Here is a 6,686-nt window from a genome sequence, read left to right on the forward strand (position 1 = left end):
CTAGCAGCATATGACAGAACTTGTTTTCCCATATTCTTGCCAATATTGGGAATTATTAATCTTTTAACCACTGCCAATTTGATGGTTAAAAATTGTATCTTATCATTATTTGAATTTAATTATTTACAAATTTGATTAGGTTTTCAAATGATTAATGGTCCCTTCTGTTATGTCCTCTGTGAAATGACTCTATATTCCGTGTCCACTTAAAAACAGATTAGGCATCCTTTCCCTAGTGACTTAAGAAGGTTTCAGAACATTAAGAAAATCAGTTGTTGTGAGATGTGTTGTAAATATTTTTCTCAGTCTTCCCCTCCACTTTTTAAAGTTTACTTACTTTTGTTTTTTACTTTTGTTTGCATTTATTGGAGTGACACTGGTTAACAAAATTATACAAGTTTGAGGTACACGATTCTACAACACATCATCTGTACACTGTAGTGTGTATTCACCATTCCAACTTTCTATCACCAGTTACCTCCCTATATCCTTCTTCACCTCCTCCACCCTCTTCCCCTAACAATCACTACACATTTGTCCAGGTCTGTGAGGTTTCTCTCTCCTTTTTTCTAATCCCTCCACCCTCCAACCACCCCATACCCTGCCATCAGCCTACTTTCTATCTATGAGTCATCTTTTTTTTATAGCATTTGCATTGGGCTCAGAAAACTTATACCATGCCAAATTATGAAAATATTCAGACTTTTTTATTATCTTAATATTTTACCTTTAAGCATTTGTTCCATCTGGATTTTATTTTAGTGTTAACAACTGAAGTAAAAATGCAGATTTATTCATTAACTTATTCCAAATGACTAGTGAGTTCTGCCAACATTGTGAATAATAAATGTATTTCCTCCTGTTCACTTGCAATGCCATCTTTATCATATGCTGTATCCACATATGGGGTTGTTTCTAGTCTAGACCATTTTTTTCTCATTACTGTTTCTCTGCATCATCACCATTCCATTTTAATTATTTAGAATTCTGCTATTTTCTCTGTTCCTTAGATTTTTTCTGATTATTTACAAAATATCTTTGCAAATAATCTTTAGAATAATTTTCTTACTTTCTGAAAAAATTAGAAATATTATTAAAGTCATGCTTAATCCAAATATTAATTAGGATTAATATTGCAATATTGAGTTTTCTTATTCATAAACAAATTGTAACTTTTATGTATATTACTCAGTAGAATTATATCACATTCTTTACATGGTTTCTCTAGCTTCCATATTACATTAGATTGGAGCTCTATTTGCACAGAACGTTCAGACATGGCAGCAAAATTAAATTGGACTTAAATATTTGCTCTGCATAAGGCAGTCTCAAAATGGTTTGGAAATGTTGAAAATCCTCATTCATGGGTCCACTCTATGGTTTGACATATATTTTGACTTGCATATCAATGGCCCCTAAGTATACTGCATGCCAAATCAAGCAGAACTGCTGGCACAGTCCAGTCAAACTGTTAACCATGTGTGTCCACAAATATGAGTTTCTCCATACCCTTTCTACTCACTTGGAAAGGCAGGGTCTGGGACAATATCTTTAAGGGAGAGGTGGTTCACTTGGCAGATAGTATATCGGGTCAATCTGACAGATGTGCTAACTCTTTCTAGCATAGATGTGAAAGTGGAAAGAAGATGAATATACAGAAAGTGGGGAAAGGGGGGCATTTTCCCAGAGACTTCAGACATAGTTGTCCTTAAAATGTGTTTTTCTAATTCTGTTTAAATTTTGTGAATCACAAGAATATCAGACATATGTATATTAAAACGTATGAGTGAATTTTCATTCAAAATTCAATTATGTTTTGGATTATCCACTGTCTTTCAATATTTCCACAACTTCACTCGACTTCCAGCTCCCTTCACTTCCAATTTCCTACCTATAGTTCCATTTCATACACAAACAGATTAAAACATGTGCTTTTGCTTAGGAAAAAAAATGGTTGGCTTAAAAAAGGGGTGCATGGCTAATTTTTTTCAAGCTGCTCTGAAATTTCTGTGGGATCACTCTTGTACATTTGTGCCAACCATTTACCAGTAAGTATATTGACATTGCAAAATCCAGTGACACTAAAAAAGGAATTAATTTGAAAATTCATCATAAATTAAATATATTCTGTTCTATCTTCCTTTAGTGTGTGTGTGATGATATAACAGCTCATCTGCTCTTGTTAAGTTATTACATTCCAAGCCAAAATATCTTGTGATGGGAGAAGAAAAGCTCAAATAAAATATGATAGATCACTTGATGGGGTTTTTATATTTTCTTGAACCACAATTTTAATTTCATGCCAGTATCTTTCTTTGCCAAAATACACGCTGATTGTGGCAGTAGATTTGGATAACTTATGTTATAATTTTTGGAGAAGAGGAAATTTACAAAACGCATTTTACAAATTAAGAATGACTTGGAGTCCACAATATTACAAAAATCCGGAAAGCTCATAAATGCCATTTTTCATATCACTTGGCTAAAATTGATTGGTTCTGGAAAGGTTAGCTCCTACTTATTTTATCCCTGTGATATAATACATGGCTCACTGGCTTGCACATAATTTAGTAACTGTCAAATAAGAAATATATTTTAAAAATAAAGAAGAAAAAGGTAATTTTAAAATTTTGTGTGCTATTAATATCAGATAATCTAGACAAGTATCTGAAAGTTTGGCCATGTATTTTGGATGTTTTCAGTCTTACGTAAATGGGCACTATGTTAGAGAATCTTGTTTTTCTGCATACCAGATAAAGCCAAGAACAGGAAAGGAATATCACAAGTTTGTCCCATGTGCATTAGGCATTCAGCTGGTTTATTATAAAGTCTCTTTTTAAAATGAAACAATCCTAGGAAGGGTTAACACTATTAGTCATTTACATCTTAAAATAGCTACTCTTAAAAACAATTCTTTCTTCCAAAATACTTTACTGAGTTGCAATTGCCCTGAGCACAAAGGCAACCGGTTCAGAGCTGGGAGGCTGGGAGAGGAGGGGTGGAGTGACTTGTCAGAAGTTAAGAGTCACTTGGAGGTTCTTGGAGGACAGGCAGATCTATTAACTACAATGTGCTGGTTTCTATATAGCCAGAGTGAAAAAAATAAAGATTCTGAGTATTTGGAAAAATACAAAATTTACATATTGGAACGTGAAGAGTTTTGCTTAGGACCCTACACTTTCTGAAAAATTGTATTTTGTGTCACTTTTGTTTGAAACAGATCAAACATTTGTGTAGTTCAGTGAGTGTTTGGGTTTCCATTTATGTGTTTGGCTGTTCAGAGTTTCTTATTGTTCAGAAAACACTGGAAAAAACACTATGGAAAGAAAGCATATGAACAATCTATTTGATTCCTACTCTGCAGAAACTTCTGCTATGGTGAAAAACTGAGTTTGAGAGGTTTGATTAAAGGTTTCAAAAATTCAAGAATTTTCAACTTAGCTCCACTGGCAAACAAAAAGGATAATCCCTATCTTTGTGGAACTCACAGTCCAGTGTAGGGGGGGTGGGGAAGACAGACTATAAATACAATAAATAAGTTCATCATATGTTTTAAATATTTTTACAGTGTAGTATGTCATTTTTATATCATTTATTTGAAGTTATATTAAGAATTAAGTGTTACTAAAGAAAACAGAGTAAGGGTAACCAGAACATATGGTAGAGGTGGGACTGTATTATTAAAGAGGAGAGATGGAGGACTCACTAAAAAAGTATGGTTTAAGTTAATATTTGAAGGAGGCAGAAGAACTAGTCTTTCAGATTTTGGGTCAAAATATGATTCCAGGCAATGGAAACATGAGAGGCATTCTTGGCCATTTTATACATTATAAGTTGGCTGATCAAGTGCACTGGCATAAGTAGGAGAAGAATTAAAGAGATGTGGTAGAGAAGCAACAGGAAGCTGTACTGGGCTGGGGCTTGGAGGTTATGAAAGAGAATTTGGAGTTTACTCTGAATGAAATGGATTCCTGTGATATGTTTTATTGGCATCCCTCCACTGCTGCATGGAGAATAGATTGTGAGGAGACAATGGTGGACACAAAGACATGCTGTTGGGGGGCCCCTGCAATAATGCCAATCAGACATTATGGTACCCAAGTATTGCAGCAATGAAGCTAAAGAGATGTGGTCACATTTGGATACATTTTAAAGGTGCAGGCTCTCCCTTTCTGATCTGCCATCTGTGGTGGAATCTCCACCAAGACGCAGATTTTCATGAAAACCCTTATGGGGAAGACCATCACTCTTGAGGTTGAACCCTTGGATACAATAGAAAGTGTAAAGGCCAAGATCCAGGATAAGGAAGGAATTCCTCCTGATCAGCAAAGACTGATCTTTGCTGGCAAGCAACTGGAAGATAGACATACTTTGTTTAACTACAACATTCAAAAGGAGTCCACTCTTCATCTCGTGTTGAGACTTCATGATGGTGCTAAGGAAAGGAAGAAGTCTTACATCAGTCCCAAGAAGAATAAGTGTAAAAGAAAGTAGGTTAAGCTGGCAGTCCTGAAATATTTAAAAAAAATATTAAAAAATATTAAAAATATTAAAAACATTTTTAAAAAAGTGGGTGAGAGTGGCAAGTTCAGTCACTTTCAGCCTCCAGTGCCCTTCAGATGAATGTGGTGCTGGAGTTTTTATGACCAGCCACTTTAACAGACATTATTGTGGCAAATGTTGTTTGACCTATTGCTTCAACAAACCAGAAGACAAGTAATTGCATATGGGTTAATAAAAGAAATGAAGTAAAAAAATAAAAAATAAAAATAAAGGTGAAGCCAACAGAAATTCCATTTTGGATAGGATACAAGGTGTGAGATGACCTGTGAAGTCAAGAACAATTCCAAGGTATTTCCAGGGATGGGGCTGATGTGAACTGAGAGAGAAGGAGCAAAAGAGCAGGTTTAGAGGTCAACATCAGTATCAAATTAGTTTTTTTTTAATCACAAATATGAGAAATCATTTGAAAAGCATCACATGAGAACAAAAATTAAGAAAAATCTTGCCCTGTTGGACAAACATGTGCATCTTTATTTAGGATAATATAGAAAAATGTGCTTCCTTTTGATGTGTCATTGTGGTACAAGATATTTTTAATGTGGTTCCTCTCACTGAACCCTATGAGTGACAGGGAGTGGTAGGTTTAAGAAATGTTTATGATTCTTCATTTTTTTATCCCAAGAAAGTACTAAACCATATTGAGTTGACATTTATTCATTTAGTGTTAATAATTTGGGAACTGAAAATTTAGGTCTCATTGTTTCAGTTCTACTAATTTATAATCCCCATAAAGTCATAGATATTTTTTGTGTTATATAATAGCTGGTAGATTTTTTGAAGCCTACATTGATTTCAGCTTCCAATACCCCAGAGCCCTTCTTTTCTGCCTAAGTTTTATAACTCTTGTTACTCTTAATCTCTTCTGCCATCTTCCATATCCTCCTACTCCATGACTTCTCATGTTCTACACTTACCATTGGGAAGATTATATATACAACTTTGGTTTTAAGCCAAATGTAATCCTTTGGAAAAGTTAGGTTAAGTTGAACAGGAAGCATTTTACCTAACATATAAAATAAATGGCTCTGGCTGGTGTAGCTCAGTGGATTGAGCGTGGGCCTGCAAACCACATGATAGCGGTTCGATTCCCAGTCAGGGCACATGCCTGGGTTGCAGGCCAGTTCCCAGCAGGGAACTCACGAGAAGCAACCATACACTGATATTTCTCTCCTCTCCTTCCCTTCCTCTCTAAAGATAAATAAATAAAATGTTTTAAAAAATAAAAAATAAAAAAATAAAATAAATGACAAGTTATTTGAGGTTTATATATCTTTATTATTATTATCGCATGATTAAATTGCATTCTAAAATCATGAAAACAAATGTCTAAGTCATGCAGTAAGTTAAATCTCTAATTATAAAAATATCACACTATTCAGATCCTCTGCTCATTTTTTAATTGGGTTGTTTGTCTTCTTGGAGTAGAGTTGTGTGAGTTCTTTATATATTTTGGAGATCAAACCCTTGTCTGAGAAATGATTGGCAAATATATTTTCCCATACAGTTGGCTGGCTCCCTTTTCATTTTTGCTAATAATTTCTTTAGCCATGCAGAAGCTTTTTATTTTGATGAAGTCCCATTTGTTTATTCTTTCCTTTACATCCCTTGCTCTAGGACACATATTGGTGAAAATATTACTGTGTGGAATATCTGACATTTTCCTGCCTATATTGTCCTCTGGGACTTTTATGGTATCACAACTTATATTTAAGTCTTATTATCCATCTTGAGTTTATTTTGTGTATGGTGTAAGTTGGTTGTTGAGTTTCATTTTTTTTGCATATAGCTGTCCAGATGCCCCAGCACCATTTATTGAAGAGGCTATTTTTACTCCATTTTATGCTTCTGCCCCCTTTGTCAAATATTAATTGACCATAGACTCTTAGATTTATTTCTGGACTCTCTTTTCTGTTACATTGATTTATGTGTCTGTTCTTATGCCAGTACCAGACTGTTTTGATTACCATGGACTTGTAATAGTTTTGTGTCAGGTATGATGATTCCTCCTACTTTGTTCTTTCTTAAAATTGGTGCAGCTATTCAGGGTCACTTATGGTTTCACATAAATTTTTGAAATGCTTGTTCTATATCTGTGAAATATGTCACTGGTATTTTATTAGGGA

At 34.5% G+C, this 6,686-nt stretch overlaps 1 pseudogene; it reads left to right on the top strand.

Moving 5' to 3' along the window:
• Nucleotides 1-4,176: 4,176 nt before the first annotated feature.
• On the top strand, nt 4,177-4,758 carry LOC119002052 (ubiquitin-40S ribosomal protein S27a-like; annotated as a pseudogene).
• The last annotated feature ends 1,928 nt before the right edge of the window (nt 4,759-6,686 follow it).

The sequence above is a fragment of the Sturnira hondurensis genome, unplaced genomic scaffold (genome assembly GCF_014824575.4).
Source record: "Sturnira hondurensis isolate 20B ecotype Veracruz unplaced genomic scaffold, ASM1482457v3 Scaffold0017394, whole genome shotgun sequence".
In the NCBI taxonomy this organism is placed as follows: Eukaryota; Metazoa; Chordata; class Mammalia; order Chiroptera; family Phyllostomidae; genus Sturnira; species Sturnira hondurensis.